Raw genomic sequence first — 20,189 nt, 5'->3', positions numbered from 1 at the left:
AACTTAGGTGTGTGTGAGCTTCCTAACACCAGAACCTGTCTTTTATTTATCCTTCTAAGTTAGAGAGTCAGGAACCAGATTATCACATAACAGATCTTGAATAAATATCACTGGCTCACATTCCTGAAGATAGCATATACTTTAATCTCACACTCTGGAAATTATCTGAATTTGCATCCTTGAATCATATAGATAATACGAGTGCTGACAAGTGCCTGTGCCTGTGCGTGTACAGGTACCTTCACTCTGTGAGAGAACAGAGGGGATTAAAAATGCCTGGGCAGCTCTTTCCACCTCCAGCAGCCATGGTGAGAGGAGCTGATGCTGCGTCCGCCTACCTGCAACAGATGGTCCTGCAGAAGTGCTCCAGCTTCCTGATCAAAAGGAACAAGCAGACATACAGCACTGAACTCAATATCCCGAAGGCTCACAACTCCTGCTACAACCGGTGAGTTCACCACAAGACTTTGGGCATGGAGCCGGTGGCTGACGGTAGAGGTTAGTGGTGGTCGTGCGGCCGAGATCCCACCAGTGAAAACCCCGCACCTCCTAGGACTGGACCACCATTAACAAGAATGTCCGGGGCAGCCTCTGCAGCATCAGGCACATGATCCTTAAGAACAAGCACTGCCCAGATCTGTGCACGGCTGCCATCCGCAGAGCCAGTGCCATCCTCTGCAGCCAGAAGCCCGAGATGGTGAAGAGGAAGCTGGCTGCCCACCAAGAGCTCCTGAGCACCTGTGTCCCACCTCCAAAGCCATAAAGATATCAACCACCAAAAAAAAAAGGGGGGGCCTGGGCACTTGAAACAAAAAGCCCAGCTACTACTTTTATCTATATACTCTATTGAAAAAGTATCACTTGATTTCTGTGCTTTAATCTCCATTAAGTAGAAATCAGTGTTCCTAAAAATGTGAAAATGCAGGCTGTGTTTATTGTAGGCAGTGAAATCAGAACTTGTAACTTTTCATTATGGTATGTAATAGTTTGAGTTTCCAAAGGCCTATCAAGGATGAATCACTTAAGATGAACCATCTTAGACTGACTCTTCATTTAACCACATTCATAACTGCAAGCAGAGCTGTCAGAGCAGGTAGAATTTTACTCACAAGTACCTGAGACTGTGCCTAGCAAGACAATGAAAACAAGAAACCACTTCCTTGAGATAAGACACAAATATTGGATTTTTACCTTTTACAATTTTCTGTAGAAACTGGTTCTGAATCAGAAAGTTTCAAATTATTATTCAGATGAGATGTAATTCAGCAAATATGTTACAATTTGTGGCAATTTTTAATCTTCAAAGCCCAAGTCTCATACAAGTCCATGAAAAGCTGCCCAGTGACAGAGAAACAATGATCTCACATCTAGATGGAAAAACTGAGGCAAAAGACCCAAACTGTTTTTTTTAAAAGGGAAATCTGTTGGAGCGCCTGGGTGGCTCAGTGGGTTGAACGTCACTTTGTAAATTTTTTTTTTAATGTTTATTTACTTTTGACAGAGAGAAACACAGAATATGAGCAGCAGAAGGGCAGAGAGGGAGGGAGACACAGAATTCGAACCAGGCTCCAGGCTCTGAGCTGTCAGCACAGAGCCCAATGCAGGGCTTGAACTGACAAACTATGAGATCATGACGTGAGCAGAAGTCAGATGCTCAACCGACTGAGCCACCCAGGCACCCCAAATGTCTGACTCTTGATACCGGCTCAGATCATGATCTTGCAGTCCTGGGATCAAGTCTCACGTTGGGTTCTGCGTTGAGCATGGAGCCTGCTTAAGATTCTCTCTCTCCCTCTGCCCCTCCTCTGCACACACTCTCAAAATAAACTTAAAAAAGAAAAAAAATGTTTAAAGGGAATCTGTTGAAAAGGTATCAAAGTTGGGTGCAATTTTAAGTCTTAGGGTGTCTAGAAAGACCTTTAATAGGCCCTGATTGAGCCCAAAACAAGTCAGACCGCAGACAGGTATGATAAAAATAAAAAAGGCGGTTCCCCAGTTAGCTTCTGTAAACTTAGAGAGCCAACAGCCACAACACAGAAAAAGAATTTTAAGAATTTAGCAGGCTGTTAAAAACTTTTGGCAATCATGTGTTTACAGAACAGCTAAACAAGTTGCTTATTCATGCCCTTTCTCGTCTCGCTAGATTTCTCTAGTGACCCAGAATCACCTCACCAGAGAGCAGGCCCTCTAGCCCAGTCTATAGTCCAACTTTCAAGTCTGAAGGGGGACAGGAATTGAAGAGGCTTAAGGGAAGACACTTGGCTGGCTCCATTCTGGGTATGTAACTACAAGGTGTTATTCTGAAACAAGTCTAGGTGAGAGCGTTTGAATCCACGTTTGCCTATGTTTCCTAACCCTGGTACAGAGGTGTCTTTCTTTTCTGGGTCTAAGTGCCTCATCAAAGCTCACTACTGGGTTTAGAAATTTCAAGACACATTTATATCAATATTTTCGCTATGTGGGGCACCTGGTGGCTCAGTCAGTTAAGCATCTGACTCCTGATTTTGGCTCAGGTCATGAACTCATGGTTTCTGAGTTCAAGCCCTGAATCGAGCTCTCTGCTCCCACTGTGGAACCTGCTTGGGATTCTCTCTCTCCTCGTTCTCTGCCCCTCCCCCTACTGTCTCTAAAAATAAATAAATATTAAAAAAGTTTTTGCTATGTAATAACATTGATTTACAATACTTAAGAGGGTAGTTTATCAAAACTGCAAAGAATAGCTTAAATGAAATTTTGAACAGGTGTTGAAGAGTTATGAATAGAAGCAGTGAAAAAGACATGATCCACAGCAACATATGAATCCATGTAAGGGGAGTGAAGACATGGCTCCCACCAAAATTGTGTGGAGAAACATAAGCAACTACAAATATAAAGACAGTGCGCCTAGGTGGCTCAGTCGCTTGAGCGTCAGACTTCGGCTCGGGTCATGATCTCACAGTTCGTGAGTTTGAGCCCTGTCTCCAGCTGTGCACTGATAGCTCAGAGCCTGAAGCCTGCTTTGGATCCTTGGTCTTCTCCTCTCTCTCTGCCCCTCCCTCGCTGGTGCTTGGTCTCTCTCTCTCTCAAAAACAAACATTAAAAAAAATTTTTAAGAAACAGTACAACTATCTAATAATTCAAGAAATGTAAATTAAATGGAATGAGATTGTATTTTTTGCTTATAAAATGGCAAAATGTTTGGAAAAAAACCTAAAACTCACAGAGTCAAGGATATAGCGATGAGTCACTAAAATGACATGTTTAAACTGATAGATACATTCTTTCTGGAAATTAGCATAAATTTTAGCATAGTTTTTAATTTTCTAATTTTTTTTTTAATTTTGAGAGAGAGCAAGCGAGAGTGAGCACACAAATAGGGGAGGGGAAGGGAGAAGGTGAGAGAGACAGAATCCAAAGCAGGATCTCACTATAGTGAGAGACAGAATCCAAAGCCCCAATGTGGGGCTCAAATTCATGAACCTCCAGATCATGACCTGAGCTGAAATTAAGACTTTGATGCTTAACCAACTGAGACATCCAGGTGCCTCAGCACAGTTTCTTAAATATTCATATTCCTTTTTTTTTTTTAATTTTTTTTTTTAACATTTATTTATTTTTGAGACAGATAGAGACAGAGCATGAGCAGGGGAGGGTCAGAGAGGGAGACTCAGAATCCGAAACAGGCTCCAGGCTCTGAGCTGTCAGCCCAGAGCCCGATACGGGGCTCGAACTCACGGACCGCGAGATCATGACCTGAGCCGAGGTTGGACGCCCAACCGACTGAGCCACCCAGGCGCCCCAAAATATTCATATTCTTTGATACAGTAACCATACTTCTAAAATCTAACTTAAGGAACTGGGGCATTTGGCTCAGTCAGTAAAGCATGTGACTCAATATCGGGGTCTTGAGTTCATGCCCCTATGTTGGGCATGGAGCCTGCTTAAAAACAAAAACGAGACAAAAATAAAAATAAAAGCTAACCTAAGGAACAGTCAGAGATGCAAACAAAAATTTACATACGATTCTCTTCACTCTAGTGTTCCAGTAAAAACTGGAAACAAATCTAAATGTCTAAAAGTAGGAGTGCCCGGTGGCTCAGTTGGTTAGGCTTCTGACTCTTGATTCAGCTCAGGTTATGATCTCATGGTTTGTGGGATTGAGCCCTGCATCGGGCTCTGTGCCCGTAGTGCGGATTCTCTGTCCCTCTCTCTCTGCATCTCCCACACTCGCTCTGTTTGTCAAATAAACTTTGAAAAAAAATTTTTAAATGTCTAAAAGGAAATAGCTACATAAATTATGGGATATTCATCTAATGAAGTTAGCATGAGCTTCCCAATTTAAAGAAAAATTTCTTTAATGTTTATTCATTTCTGAGAGAAAGAGAGAGAGCGTGCACACGTGTACTCAAACGAGTGGGGGAGAGGCAAGGAGAAAGGGAGACACAGAATGTAAAGCAGACTCAGGCTCTGAGCTGTCAGCACAGAGCCCTACATGGGGCTCGAACTCATGAAGCATGAGATCATGACCTGAGCTGAAGTCGGACACTTAACCAACTGAGTCACCCAGGGGCCCCATAGCCTCCCAATTAAAAAAAAAAAAAAAAAAAAGGTTTATTTATTTTTGAGAAAGAGAGAGCACTTGCAGGGGAGGGGCAGAGAGAGAGAGGGCGACACAGAATCCAAAGCAGGCTCCAGGCTCTAAGCTGGCAGCACACAGCCTGAGGCAGAGCTCCAACTCACAAACTGTGAGATCATAACCTGAGCTGAAGTCGGACACTTAACCGACTGAACCTCAGAAGCCCCCAATTTTTAAAAAATGTTTATTTTTATATTTATTTTTCAGAGAGAGAGAGCAGGGGAGGGGCAGAGAAGCAGTGGGGGGGGGGGGGGGGGACAGAGAATCCGAAGTGGGCTCCATGCTGACAGCAGAGAGCCCAATGCAGGGTTTGAAGCCGCAAACCATGAGATCATGACCTGAGCCGTAGTCGGATGCTTAACCCACTGAGCCACCCAGTCATCCCTGTGACCAGTCTTTTTTTTTTAAAAAAAATGAATTAGGGGCACCTGGGTGGCTCAGTCGGTTAAGCATCCGACTACAGCTCAGGTCATGATCTCACGGTTTGTAGGTTCAAGCCCTGCATCGGGCTCTGTGCTGACAGCTCAGAGCCTGGAGCCTGCTTCACATTCTGTGTGTCTCCCCACCCCTCCCACCTTGTGCACACTCTCTCTCTCAAAAATAAACATTAACAAAAAAAAATTTTTTTTAATTAAAAAATTCACAGTCAAAAATGCTTATTGTTTCATGATTCTCGTTTCAATTATCTCAATTATATGTGTGTATTTATTGGGAGTGCAATCCCTATTGTGAACACAGACAAAAATGTTTGAAAAACATGGCACTATGCCATAGCTGCCTCTCATGTCAGTATTTACTGACCACCTATCATATCCCTCTTCTTACACTATTATATACAACAAAAACATATAATTCTAAGCCACGGTTTTGCTTAAGTGTGAATGTAATTATTGACTTTCCTATGGATTTGGGGAATTGCCCAGATCAGCACTTCACTAGAACTCTAGTATACGTTGGCTAGCCTAACACTTAGCAATCATTTCTTAGTGAAAAATCCTTTCAAGGTGAACTATAAAGCCAGCAACTATAACCAAGGTAAGAATGAGCTGGGCATAAAGGCAAGAAAGACTTTATGTTCAACTTGTCAGATTTTTTTTTTTTTTTCAGGGAAAAGTTGTATGAATTTACACTGAGGAAACTATATCCAAGAATAATACAAGTAACGATTAAATAACGTTCTCTCTCATTCTCAAACAATCCTGGCACAGAAAACTCTGTCCCTCCCATCCTAATGCTGTTCCCTGAATGTTAGAAGTACACTCGAACTCTGAACCTACTTCAACTCATACCTTTTCAAAGTCAGCTTCCATTTGGACACTGCCATGACAGCATTTGGAAGCTGGGCATCATAGACTCCACCCAGGTCTCTGACAGGAAATACCCCTCTGCTTTCTCAGGTGTTTTAAATTTGGGCGGGGGTGGGGGGTGGGAAGCTGGACTCCTACCTTTCAATGCCACGCATCTACTATATCCACTATATATTCATTTCGTCTGCTACTTTCTCAGAACTTGTTCTCTGTACACAATACCTTGAGTTTATGTGCCTTACATATCTAGTGAAGTTTCAGAAAGGCTAACAGATTCAGTGCCGACAGGGAACAAAGTTTTACTTATAGTTAACATATTGCCATCCAGGGTTAGTTTGACAGTAGGCAGATTTTAAGGTAAGAGGAGAAACGAAGCATAATTGCTATCTTAATACATTCTGTTCATTTAGGCCCTCCCTTCTTCTCTGCTAGTGGGAGTAGAGGACAGGAGTAGAGGACCATGAGGAATCCTGATGTGTAACAATTTTGGGTGAGGGCTTCTGTAGCCTTAGTAAAAATCGAAAGATCTTACCTTGCTGTTTCATTGAGATTCACTATAACTTGAAGCTTTCTGGCTCACACTCCACATACCCAAGGAATTACCAGGTTTCTGAAGCTAAAGGGTCTATGAAAGTAGTAGAGACTGCTAAGTCTCGAAAGCACCCAGGAACTGAAAGCCTACTGAACAGGAGCACCTCCTCCTTCTACATCCTACAAACCACTGCAACTAGCTAATGATGTGGCATACTGGTTCAATCCACAGGAAGATGAGAGAATAGAGACAGGGAGCCTGGGTGGCTCAGTCGGTTATGTGTCTGAGTTGTTCGAGCCCCACATTGGGCTCTGTGCTGCCTGCTTCAGATTCTGTGTCTCCCTCTCTCTCTGCCCCTCCCTGGCTTGCGCTGGCTCTCTCTCTCTCTCTCTCAAATAAATGAGCATTAAAAAAAAATAAAAGAGAGAGAACAGAGAGTCCCTGCTGGAAGAGTATTTTACAGCTAAACGCCCACTGAAATAAAATTCTGAACTTAGGTTTAAGAGGCTTCCTTATTCCAGGAACTGCCTTGTAAAACAAAATAAAAACAAAGTAGTCCTTTAAACATCTCAAAGATTCAAAGTACACAACTCATACACTGATCAGCAGAATTCTTTTGCTCCTTTCTGTAGCTGTGAAAAATTCCATAATCACTCAGCACTGTTTTTGTTTGTTTGTTTTTTTAATCAGTGTGTGGCTGGTTCTAACTGGTCAAATATGTCTTATACCATATTAAGCCCCACCCAAACAAAGCAATTTAACTCAAGATTACTTTAGCATTGAATAAATCAGGGAAAAAATTGTAGATGTTTTATCCTACAGATGTCCAAATGATGTGCTTTCCTTTATCTCAAAGATACCTCAAAGAAATATGACTAACACTACCCAAATTAACATCTATGACAGGAGCAGAAAACAAAAGCACCCAACTCTTCTATTCCTGGTACACTGCTTCCTTCACTCAGTGTACCCATTCACTCTCCTAATTTCTCCTCTGTAAATTCTCTCCATGGCCTCCCTCACCAACTGAATGTCCTCACCAACCTTCACCCTTTTCCCTCTGTTAAATCACTTTAACTAGATTGGAAATAGAAGGTACCCAAACAGAGTAAGGATGGCAGCCATAAAGTGGTGGGGGGCCCACTATGGTGTGAGAGCATCCCCAGAGGGATGCAGTGACTACTCCACCATCTAACAGCAATGAGCCCCAATACGGTCAAATCAGATCCTGATTTCTAGATACCTGATTTCCAAATCTCTCTACTAACAGGAACAGAGGCTCTTTGGAGAAATGGCTGAGGCACAGAAATGACTCTGGAAGATCTCATTGTGCAGGAAAGGAAGGAAGTGCTCAAAGACTAACGGTGACATGTCGAAGAACACAGAAGCTTTAGGATATTCAACTGGTGAGGGAAACCTCTGAAAGAGAAGTTTACACAGTAGAAACCAAAAAGAACAACGAATAGGTACATGAGTGAAGGAAGCATGTCCTAGCAATAGAAGAATTATGAACTCTTGTTTTCTACCACTGTTTATAAGATGTTAGTTTGGGGAGTATCAGCCAATCTTTTGAAATAAAAGGACAGTGGGGCACCTGGGTGGCTCAGTTAAGTGTCTGACTTCGGCCCAGGTCATGATCCCGAGCTTCGTGGGTTTGAGTCCCACGTCGGGCTCTGTGCTGACAGGCTCAGGAGCCTGTTCTGGATTCTGTGTCTCCTTCTCTTTCTGCCCCTCCCCCACTCTGTTTCTCTATCTCCCAAAAATAAACATTAAAAAAAATTATTTATGAAATAAAAGGACAGCAAATCATTTGATAATCTTTAGGATTAAACATATAATTTTTTCCTGATATACTGACAAATTCTGGGATAATTTGAACATCAAACAAATAATGATAAAAGATTATATTCTATTGAATAAAACAGAAAATCCATAATGTATCAAGAAGTTGAATAACTATTCTTTTTTTCTTTTCAAAAGTTTTTAATATTTATTTATTGTTGAGAGAGAGACAGAGCATGAACGGGGGAGGGTCAGAGAGAGAGGGAGACACAGAATCCGAAGCAGGCTCCCCTGATGCAGGGCTCGAACTCACAGAGCATGAGATCATGACCTGAGCCAAAGTCAGAAGCTCAACCGACTGAGCCACCCAGGTGGCCCCTGAATAACTATTCTTATAACCTGAAAACTAATGTAACATTGTACATCAACTATACTCAAATTACCCTTGGTGGCTCAGTTGGTTGAGTGGCAGACTTTGGCTCAGGTCATGATTTCACCATTTGTGAGTTCAAGTCCCATATTGGGCTCTGTGCTGACAGCTAAGACAGAGCCTGGAGCCTGCTTCGGATTCTGTGTCTCCCTCTCTCTCTGCCCCTCCCCCGCTCATGATCTCTCTCTCTCTCTCTCTCTCTCTGTCTCTGTCTCCCTCTCTCAAAAATAAATAAAAAGATTTTTTAAAAAGTTAAAAAAAAAAGAAAAGCATGAGTCCATACTAATGTAAATATATATAGTAATAAATTGAAAGGGTGGAGAGAAACAGGATACTTGCAGAGTTTCAAAGTATCTCCTTCCAAAATACTTACTAATTGCAAAGGGAAAAAGAGTAACTTTACACTAGAAATGCCTAGCAGGCACCACCTTAATCAAGTGATTGAACATTACCAGTAATAGGACACATAAAAATTCTGCACTTCTTGAAATTATGCAATTAAATTATGCATTACTCGTAATATTCCTGCTGAAGATATATAACCTAAATTAAACATGAAGAAACACCAGGCAACCCTAAATTTAGGGACTTTCTACAAATTAACTGTCAGAAGTATTAAAGTCATGAAAGTCAAAGGCCTGAAGAACTGTTCCAGACTGAAGGAGACCAAGAATATACAACAAATAAATGCAATGTGTGGGGCACTTGGCTGGCCTCAGTTAGTAGAGCAGGTGACTCTTGATTTCAGGGTTACGAATTCGAGCTCCAAGTTGGGAGCAGAGTTTACTTAAAAAGAAAAAAAAAAGTAAAATAAATTAAAAAATGCAATGTGTGGGGCGCCTAGGTGGCTCAGTTGATTGAGCGTCTGACCTTGGCTCAGGTCATGACCTCACGATTTGTGAGCTCAAGTCCCACATGGGGCTCACTGATGTCAGCACAGAGCCTGCTTCAGATCCTCTGTCCCCCTCTCTCTCTGCTCCTCCCCCATTCGTGCTCTCTCTCCAAAATAAACATTAAAAAAAAATGCAACATGTGATTCTGAACTGGGTCCTTACTGAAATGAAACACATTACTCATACAAACAACAACATCTGGGGTGGCTTGATGGCTCAGTTAGTGAAGCAACCAACTCTTTTTTTTTTTTGATGTTTTATTTATTTTTGAGAGAGACTGAGCATGAGTGGGGGAGGGGCAGAGAGCAAGAGACAGAATCTGAAGCAGTCTCCAGACCCTGAGCTGTCAGTACAGAGCCCGACATGGGGCTTGAACTCATGAGCTGTGAGATCATGACCTGAGCTGAAGTTGGATGCTCAACCGACTGAGCTACCCAGATGCCCCCAATCAACTCTTGAGTCATGACCTCGCAGTTGGTGGATTCCAGCCTTTGGTCTGGTTCTACACGGACCGTGTGGAGCCTGCTTGGGATATTCTTTCTTTCTCTTTCTCTTTCTCTTTCTCTGTCTTTCTCTTTCTCTCTCTCTCTCTCTCTCTCTCATATTCTATCTCTTTCTCTGTCTCTCTCTCTCTCTCTCATATTCTTTCTTTCTCTTTCTCTGTCTTTCTCTTTCTCTCTCTTATTCTTTCTTTCTCTTTCTCTTTCTCTCTCTCTCCTCCCCCCCTCCCTGTCTCTCTGCCCCTCCCCTGTTCATGCACACATCACCACAAACTCTCTCTCTCTCGCTCAAAAACAAACTTTAAAACAACAAAACGGGGCGCCTGGGTGGCTCAGTCAGTTAAGCGGCCGACTTCAGCTCAGGTCATGATCTCGCGGTCCGTGAGTTCGAGCCCCGTGTCGAGCTCTGTGCTGACAGCTCAGAGCCTGGAGCCTGTTTCAGATTCTGTGTCTCCCTCTCTCTGACCCTCCCCCGTTCATGCTGTCTCTCTCTGAATCAAAAATAAATAAACGTTAAAAAACAAAACAAAAAAACAACAACAACAAATAGCAACATCTGAGAGGGGTCTGAGAATGACAATAATGTATCAATGTTAGTGATTTTGATGGTTTTATTGTGGTAATGCTGGATGGAGAGTGTCCTTGTTTGTTGTTGAGATAAAGACTAAAGTATTCTGATATGATGAAGCAATCAGGTCAAATGATCCAAGGAAGAAAAATATTTTTTTTTTTTTTGTATTTATTTTTGGGACAGAGAGAGACAGAGCATGAACGGGGGAGGGGCAGAGAGAGAGGGAGACACAGAATCGGAAACAGGCTCCAGGCTCCGAGCCATCAGCCCAGAGCCTGACGCGGGGCTCGAACTCACGGACCGCGAGATCGTGACCTGGCTGAAGTCGGACGCTTAACCGACTGCGCCACCCAGGCGCCCCAAATATTCTTTGTACTATCAACTTTTCTGTAAATCTAAGATTGTTTCTACACATTTTATTTAAAAAACAAAACAAAAAATATGGGGTGCCTGGGTGGCTCAGGCAGTTAAGCGTCCAAATCTTGATCTCAGTTCAGGTCACGATCTCAGGGTTGTGAGTTCAGTCCCTGCGTTTGGCTCCATGCAAGGCACAGAGGAGCTTACTTGAAAGAAAACAAAACAAAACAAAACAAAACAAAAAACAGGGGCGCCTGGGGGGCTCAGTCGGTTGGTTAAGCGTGCGACTTTGGCTCAAGTCATGATTGGTTCACGGGTTCAAGCCCCGCATTAGGTTCTGTGCTGACAGCTTAGAGCCTGGAGCCTGTCTCACATCCTGTGTCTCCCTTGTTCTCTGCCCCACCCCCATTCACGCTCTATCTCTTCTCTCTCAAAAATAAATAAAACATTTAAAAAAAAATTTGTAAGAAAAAAATCAACAAAACAGGGGTGCCTAGGTGGGTGGCTTAGTTAAGTGTCCAACTCTTGATTTTGGCTCAGGTCATGTGTGGAGCGTGATGCAGGGCTTGATCTCTCCCTTTCTCTCTGCCCCTCTCTTGCTTGTTCTCTCTCTCTCAAAACAAATGAAGTTTACAATAAAATAAAATAAACAAAAAAGATAGTGTTGAAGTCTAGAAAGGGTGTGGGGGCTGGAGATCATAAAGAAGAGTTGGGAGAAAGTGGTCTCTTGGTAACTATTATCATTTCATCTTAACGCAGGTAACTTAGCTCTACACTGGTGAGTGCTGACATTTGGGGTTCTTGCCATCTGGAATAGGTTTCCTGTATCTTTCTGCCTCATCAACTTCCAATTTCTTTTCAACACTTACCTGAATAACATTTTCTCCAGTGCCTATATTTCAAATTATCCCCCAACCTCCACTCTGTTCTGGCAATGCTTCCACTGTGTGGCATTCAATGCAACCCTCTTAACCTAAAGATGGAGAATTTCAGGGGCGCCTGGGTGGCTCAGTCAATTAAGCATCCGACTTCAGCTCAGGTCGTGATCTCGAAGTTTGTGGGTTTGAGCCCTGCCTCAGGCTCTGTGTCAAAAGCTCAGAGCCTGGATCCTGCTTCTGAGTCTCCCTCTCTCTCTGCCCCTCCCCAGCCCCTCATGCTCTCAGTCTCCCAAAAATAAATAAAATGTAAAAAACAAACAAAAAAGGAGAATGTCACTTCTGGAAAGGTTCCAAAAGAAATGTCTCCTGAACAAGGTGCTATTAATAACCCTCCGTTTTCAGGCCTGACATTCACTAACATTTCCATCAAGTTCATGTTTCAGTAAGAGTTTTGCAAGCAAGCCCTTTCTTTCTAAGCACACATCCTGAACCTCATCAATACTGCCTGCAAACCTCTATGCTCTAAGGGAAATCCTTGTTATACCTTCCAGAGTATAACAGAGTTATGACATTCTTTCCTCCGACCATACAAAAAGTTTCAAATGACATCATAAACTTTATCTCCAGACTTCCTGAAAACTACCCACTACAACCAGCTTCTCCACTTTCACACCAACAGCAGCTGGCAGGCAGTCTTGGGTTATTCTACAGCAAAGGTTTTCGGTAACAATCAATGAAGAGCTTTGAAGTAGTGCAAGGATGATGTTTATCACTCACCCTTTCCTCTTCTTTCCTTTTTAGTGTGATCAGGGAAGCTTTGGAGGAGAAACAACTGTATTACAGACAGCTCTTCTCCAAGGAGCCATGAACTTTCTTCCCTTATTTCACACAAACACTAAGAAAAACAGATTCTTAAAATGCATTGCCACACTCCTTGGCCACTTATTCTCAACAAAGCTTTTATGCAGCCACATCCATAAAGTATCTAAGGAGACTGACGAGCCCTTGCGAAGAGAGCCTAGTAACAAAGACACTAAGGTGAGCAAGGACATCTGAAATGAAAAAAAAACAGTAAGTTACCTGAAGATCTAGGAATAGCCCCAGCTTGGAACTGACTTTAGTCTTTCGCATGTCAAGAAGATCAGCTTTTACTTATAAGACCATTTACTTTCAGGGTTACCATCAAACAACATTGAAGGGAAAGTCTGAAGGAAAATAGCAAAGGGAGTTTGTCATCTTCAGAGAAAGACAAACTATTCCTTTTATCCCTTTTTTTACCTAGCAAGGATGTTTCCAAAGATATTATGTATGCAACTTCCTATTAAAATAACAACTACAGGGGTGCCTGGGTGGCTCAGTCGGTTGAGCGTCCGACTTCGGCTCGGGTCATGATCTCGCGGTCCATGAGTTCGAGCCCCGCGTCAGGCTCTGTGCTGACAGCTCGGAGCCTGGAGCCTGTTTCGGATTCTGTGTCTCCCTCTCTCTGACCCTCCCCCGTTCATGCTCTGTCTCTCTGTCTCAAAAATAAATAAACGTTAAAAAAAATTTTTTTTAAATAAATAAAAATAAAATAACTACAATAAAAAAAAATATTTTAGAGAGGCATCTTTGAGCTCTCCAGGTAGACACCATGAGCAAAGCTCACCCTTCCAAGTTAAAAAATTTATGGACAAGAAATTATCATCAAAATTAAATGGTGGCAGACATGTCCAAGGAATATTGTAAGAGTTCAATCGTTTTATGAATCTTGTGATGAATGAATGTGTGGAGATGGCAAATAATGAGCAACAGAATAATATTGGAAGGTGGTAATATGAGGAAATAGTACCATCATGTTAGAAGCCTTGGAACGAGTATAAACAATGGGAGTGTTCACTGGAAGAAACCAACTGCTTCTACATGTCCCCTCTCCATAGCACCTGCTTTACTATAATATAAAAATAAGATCATGTGCATTTTCACACTGACCTATTTTGTTGAATAAACCTTTGTAATAGCCCAAATTTTTTTTTAAAAACATACTAAAATTCCTATAGCACTAACGAAACGTATCCTCAGTGTCCCACTGATTTTAAAAGTGCCCCAAACAAAAGTTTACTTCTGCATTTCGAAGAGAATTTCATAGGCAAGCAGAAGACTAAACTTCACCTTGCCAATTACTATAATCTTACAATAAGCACAAATTGCTGTGAATGACATTTAGTTCCATCTCACTCTATTCTCTTATGATAAGGAGCAATGAACTCAAGGGTCTGATCTCAGAATATAAAAAGCCATTAAGGCTGCTCCTGATAGCTTCTTTTAAAATATGATCCTACACAGCTCTTCAAAAGGAGGACAATATGTTTTAATTGTGAGATGAATTTTTACAATGCTTTGATCTCCTGTCTAAAAGAGGTCTGTAAAAAGAAATAACTACAGTGGAGGAAGGGAGTAAAATGTGTCATTCTGGTTATTAAAATCCATCAAGTTCATACTTCAGCCTTGGGATAACTGCAGCCAAAAAACTGACTTGCAAGTAATTATCACCACTATCTGCAATAAAAGTTAATTGGACATAATTGAACTAACGCCCTAATCGGAGGGAAGCTGCAACTGGCAAACAGCCCACTCCTCTTGCTTCTTCAATCTGCAAATGAAACTGCTAATGATAATTTGTGGACAAACAAGAAATTGCTCTCATGGTTTCCCCAGTGCAAATCACTCAGCAATTCCAGCTAATGCCCAGCATGTTGAGCCAGGAGAAAAATCATTAACCAGTGCTTCCTTTGATAAAGATGAATTTTAACAATAACCAAGTCCATTAAGGCTGAGGGTTGCTGAGAATTGTTAAATTTCCCCTAAACACCCTAAGTAAGGCACTGTGGCCTGATCTCTATACACTGTATTATGCACTAGATGTGCCCTGTGCCACTACCATGTAGTACTAAGAAGAGACATTATACAAGGCCAGAAGCTACTATTACACTAATAATTTATCTTCTTCTAAGAGAATCCTGGGTAATCTCATTTTTTATACAGGCAAATGGCATTGTTGATCTGCTTCAACAGCAAAGATTAAATTACTTCTGAATGGATTTTGGAGTTGATAGATCCCTGCTGCCTGACTCATCTGCCTTCAATTCTGGATACGAGCTGCATCCTTTCCCCTGGAGTTTAGTACCACTCTCTGCTTTTCAACTGTGTCTACAGCCTAAGGGACTAACACTCCCCTAAGGTTATTGTGGAATCTTAGGAAGCCATTGTTTTACAGAATGGGAAAATTGTAGTCTTTATATCAACAGTGACTTATAACGTGGGATGACACTGCTAAGGTGACAGAAAGGAAAAGAGAGGCGCCTAGGTGGCTCAGTCAGTTAAGCGTCTGACCCTTGATATCAGCTCAGGTCATGATCTCGTAGTTTGTGAGATTGAGCCCCATGTGGGCTCTGTGCTGACAGCTTGGAATTCTTTCTCTCCCTCCCTCACTCTCTCTCTCTGCCCCTCCCCCCCTCAAAAAAAAAAAACTTAAAAAAAAAGTAAAAGAGAAAAGCAGGTGCACAATGCTCACTTCTGCTTACTTTTTCTCTGCCTCTTTTTTTTATTTTTAAGTAATCTCTACACCCAACATGAACTTCAACTCACAGCCCTGAGATGAAGAGTTGCATACTCTACCAACTGAGCCAGCCAGGTGCCACCTCTCTGCTTATTTTTCTTATTTTATTTGGGCTCTATTCTGGCAAGGAGGTGGCTAGAAATTAATGCGTTCAGAATCTTTCCCAAAGCAGTAGCTGGACAACCAGCTCATTTGGTACATTTTTTGTTAAAAGTTATGGGGGGGGGGGGGGGGAAGGGGGTTGAAAAAAAAAAGTTATTTTAGGATGTTTCAGTTCACTCCTGCAGTCATTAAAATACACTTTCTGATGGAAATAGAGGAAAGCCTAGAAATAGCTCAGCCAAGATGTAAAAAAACAGAGGATCTAGAAACTGTAATATGGCTAAGTAAAGGGAAAAAGAGCTTAACCTGAAAAAGAACACTTAGTAGGAACATCCTTCATTCATTTGCTCTCTGAGCATCTGTGATGCACTAGGCACTGTGACAGTACTATTTTTTGGAAACAAAAATGAGAAATGTGATTAGTGTAGTGAATGTTTCACAGTATATATAAATATCAAATTATGTTGTATACCTTAAACTAATACAATGCTGTGTGTCAATTATATTTTGAAAAGAAAAAAAAAAGTGGATAAAGTTGTTTGAAAACCAAAATAAAGAAACAAATACTTCCAAGGAACAGTGAGAAAGAAGGGAGAACAATAATATGGGTCACTGAAAGCCGAGCAAGAATTTACCAGATTGAGAAGGGTAAGCCACTCTAGGCAGAGAAAACTAGCATAATGAAAGGCATGCACAACTATGCTAGAAAACTACCATAACTAGGGGCTCCTGGGTGACTCAGTAGGTTAAGCATCCAATTCTTGATCTCAGCTCAGGTCCTTATCTCAGGGTCATGAGTTCAAGCCCCACATTGGGCTTCATGCTGGGTGTGAAGCCTACTTATAAAGAAAAGTAGCCTAACTAAATGTATGTTTGGGAAACCACAAGTGGTATAGTATGAAGAGGTGGGTGCTGGATGTATGTGCCAAACCTGGAGACTGAGCCTGATGTGCCAAATTATGAAAAGCCTTACATTTCATACTAGAGGGACAAAACAACAGATTAAGAATAAAGCTGGGTTGGAATCCCATGTTTCAAGGAGAGTAACATGATCAGATGTCTGTTTTAAAAAAAATTTTTTTAATGTGTATTTTTTTTTTTTTTTTTGAGAGAGAGAAACAGAGTGCGGGGGGGGGGGGGGGGGGTGGACAGAGAGAGACGGAGACACAGAATCCGAAGCAGCTCCAGGCTCTGAGCTGTCAGCACAGAACCTGATGCGGGGCTTGACCCCACAGACCATGAGATCATGACCTGAGCTAAAATCAGATGCTCAACCAACTGAGCCACCCAGGTGCCCCTCAGATGTCTATTTTAAATAAATCTGCTGAAAATGTGAAAGACAAACAAGAAATGGCAGAAATCAGTTAAGTGGCTATAGTGATTTCAAGGCAAGAGATGATGATCTTAAGCAAGGGTGCCGTAAGAGAGCCGTCATACAAAGGAGGGAGTAGATTTCTCTTTCTTTCTTTCTTTCTTTCTTTCTTTCTTTCTTTCTTTTCTTTCTTTCTTTCAGGTTTTTTTAATTTTAGGTAATCTCTACATCCAATGTGGGGTGCAAACTCACAAACCCAAGATCAAGAGTCACATGCTCCACCAACTCAGTCAGCCAGGTGCCCCTAGATTTATATCTGAGCTCAAACACAGGTTAATAAAGGCTGAAGACAGGCAATTTTAGACTAACATAAACAACAATTTGAGCTTATTCAATAGTGGGCATACTAATAGAAATGCTGAAGCAAAAGCAATGACTATTCCTTAAGAATGATGGAAAATAATTTATTTTCAGTAACTCAGAATTTGGAATAGATGACCATTAAACCAACTTCCAGATTCCAAGATTCTAAATCATTTACAAAGGTGATTATTTTATAAAGTCATTATGACTGCTTATTTTGTAGAAAGGTCTGTAATTTTCTAAGTGCTTTCACATGGATTCTCTCACTTGCTTTTCCCAAATACCCTATGAGATAGTTTGCACAGGGATCCTCAGTCCATTTTTCAGAGATAAAGTAGGAAAAGCTCATAAGTGCCTAGACTACAACCCCTAGCTCTGTGCTCTTTCCATTCTCATCACTGCCTCCAACAGTGTCACTGCTGAAAATCAATTCTGACAAACCATCCTTCTTTGGTCACTTGTTCCAAGGTCTATTTCAAAATCAGGAAATTCTGCATGTCTTCTATTCATTGCCCAGAAGCTCCAGCCTATTCCTTTGTCCTCTTCTAGGTGAATAAGAGCTGGTCATCTATCTTATATAATGTTCCTTCATATTTGCATACTATAAAAAGTCTGTCACTTCCCTAATCCTGGCTAATTACCCCCAATTCCTTGAGGGTTTTTTTTTTTTTTTCATATATTCTTTCCCTCCTTAAACTCATCAAGTAATGTGATCCCCAATTTTGTACTAGCTCCAGGAAGACAATAAACTCTTCCCATAGACTCCAATTCTAATCCCCAGGTATCTATTAAAAGTGCCTCTCCAAGTACTTCATACCAATATTTACTGAGAGCCTACAATGTAGCAAGACACTGTTCTAGGAGTGAGGGACTCAGCAAAGAAAAAAACAGACAAAAACTCATGCTTCCATTTTTACATGGTATAGAGTGGGAGGGTCAGACAAATTTAATGAATAGGTTAGTTACTCTCAAAAGGTGATAAATGCTACGAAAAGGAAAATAAAGCAGAATAAGAAGATGAGGAGTATTGGATGAGATAGCCATTCTAAATAGCATAGAGTGGTCCTCACTGAGAAACTGTAGTTCTCTCCATGGTTTATCTGCTAGTTTCAGTGCAAGACAGCAATACAGCTTTTAATTACATAACAGAATTTTTTTAAGCAATTAAACTACAACCAATATAGTTTTCCCCTCTCTCATTTCAAATTTAACTCTTAGACACTTGCACTTTTTAAAAATGTTTTTACTTATTTTTGAGAGAGAGAGAGAGAGAGAGAGACAGAGCAAGCAGACAAGGGAAAGAGATAGAGGGGGACACAGAATCTGAAGCAGGCTCCAGGGTCTGAGCTGGCAGCACAGAGCCTGACACAGGGTTTGAACTTGTGAACCACGAGATCATGACCTGAGCTGAAGTTGGACGCTTAACCAACTGAGCCACCCAGGCACCCTGACACTTGCACTTTTAATAAAAAGCAATTCATCAACTTGTTTAGAAGAAAAAATCTTATTTCTGTGATGTAGAAATATTCTTCAAGCAATAATGCAACAAAATAATGTAAGTCTGCACAGACATGCACCAGTGCGTGCACACGCACGTGCGCACGCACACACACACACACACACACACACACACCTCTGACTTTGATTAAGGACTAGCATTTCCCTGGTTGAGCAATATTCTTTCTTAAGTAGCTGTGGAAAGCTCAGAGATGAGCAGATGTGGACAGACAGGTGGATGGAGGCAGTTGGTGGAAACAATTTCAAAGAATTACAGAATTGGTGTGCAGGCTTAAGTGGCATCAGCCTCTCACTTCAAAGTGCACTTGGAACAATCTCCCGAAAATGTACTATGAATGATAAGAATGATACATTTCATTTGGGACATTTGTTTAGCTTAGAGAAGAGGCAAAAATTAAAATACAGCTTCCTGAAAAAGCAACTTGTTCCAACTTAATTTTGCCATGGACCATGGAAACAAAGGACTTTTTTTTTCTTTTTAATTTTTTTTCAGTTTATTTATTTTGGGGAGGGGTTAGAGAGAGAGGGGGAGAGAGAGAGAGAATTCCAAGCAGGCTCTGCACTATCAGCAAGAGCCCGGCATGGGGCTCGATATCATAAACTGTGAGACCATAACCCAAGTGGAAACCAAGAAGCCTGGTGCTTAACTGACTGAGCCACCCAGGTGCCCCCAAAGGAGTTTCCTTAAAAGGAAAGGTTCCTCTTGTCTCTGCGGAAATGTTCTAGCACACTATCACACTCCAATTGCACGATAACCTCACAGGGATTGAATGAAGCCTAAGTACTAAAATCCTTTGTAAAGCACTTTAGTGAATGCACAGTAACACTTAGCAGGACAGGTTAAAACCAAGATACGGGATTCTTCATTAATCGACTGGTCTTTCTGTTGAATGAAAAAGTTTCTGGGAGGATAAGATAAGCAAAAGGCAAACCAGAACCTTCACAGTTACAAAATTAATGTCTTCACAATAGTACAACCACTCCCAGCTGAACAGTTAGGTAATACATAAGGCCCATTCAGGAACCCAGGAAATGTGTCTTTTCCACTGATATACCTGGGATGAGCTGCCTTTAACTTCTCATAGTCTTGATACCTCTTAACTTTCAAAATAGATTAAGTTTTATCCTTTACATAGTAAGTGATAAGTGAAATGCCAATGGAAGAAATGCTTTAGCTTTTGGAAGGAAAGAAGAAATTTAAGTTATGACTAATAACGCTTATGCTTCTCCTCTGAAGCAACAGGGATGATGTCTAAATCTTCAATTCTGCAAGTGGCATAAAATCTTATTTTCATTCAGATCAGCAACTGATCCTCAAAACCACTTTGCTGAGTGCAAAGAATTAGCAACTGGTCATGGAAACCTTGCTTTTTAAATCTGCTGTAATATTCAGTTGATCGAGAGAGAAAGAAAGAGAGAGAGAGAACATTTTCC

The 20,189-nt window shown here is 41.4% G+C and overlaps 1 protein-coding gene and 2 pseudogenes across 2 annotated transcripts in view; 2 read left to right on the top strand and 1 right to left on the bottom strand.

Moving 5' to 3' along the window:
• Nucleotides 1-20,189, bottom strand: part of FAM222B (family with sequence similarity 222 member B) — a 76,620-nt gene that overhangs the window by 20,283 nt on the left and 36,148 nt on the right. The gene's annotated exons all lie outside the window — the stretch shown is intronic.
• Nucleotides 306-1,030, top strand: LOC132688069 (large ribosomal subunit protein eL28 pseudogene; annotated as a pseudogene).
• On the top strand, nt 13,496-13,724 carry LOC132677735 (small nuclear ribonucleoprotein G pseudogene; annotated as a pseudogene).

This window comes from Panthera onca, chromosome E1 (genome assembly GCF_046562875.1).
Source record: "Panthera onca isolate mPanOnc1 chromosome E1, mPanOnc1 haplotype 2, whole genome shotgun sequence".
Classification (NCBI taxonomy): domain Eukaryota; kingdom Metazoa; phylum Chordata; class Mammalia; order Carnivora; family Felidae; genus Panthera; species Panthera onca.
Note: the sequence above shows the minus strand (reverse complement) of the source record. Positions and strands in the feature narration are given on the sequence as shown.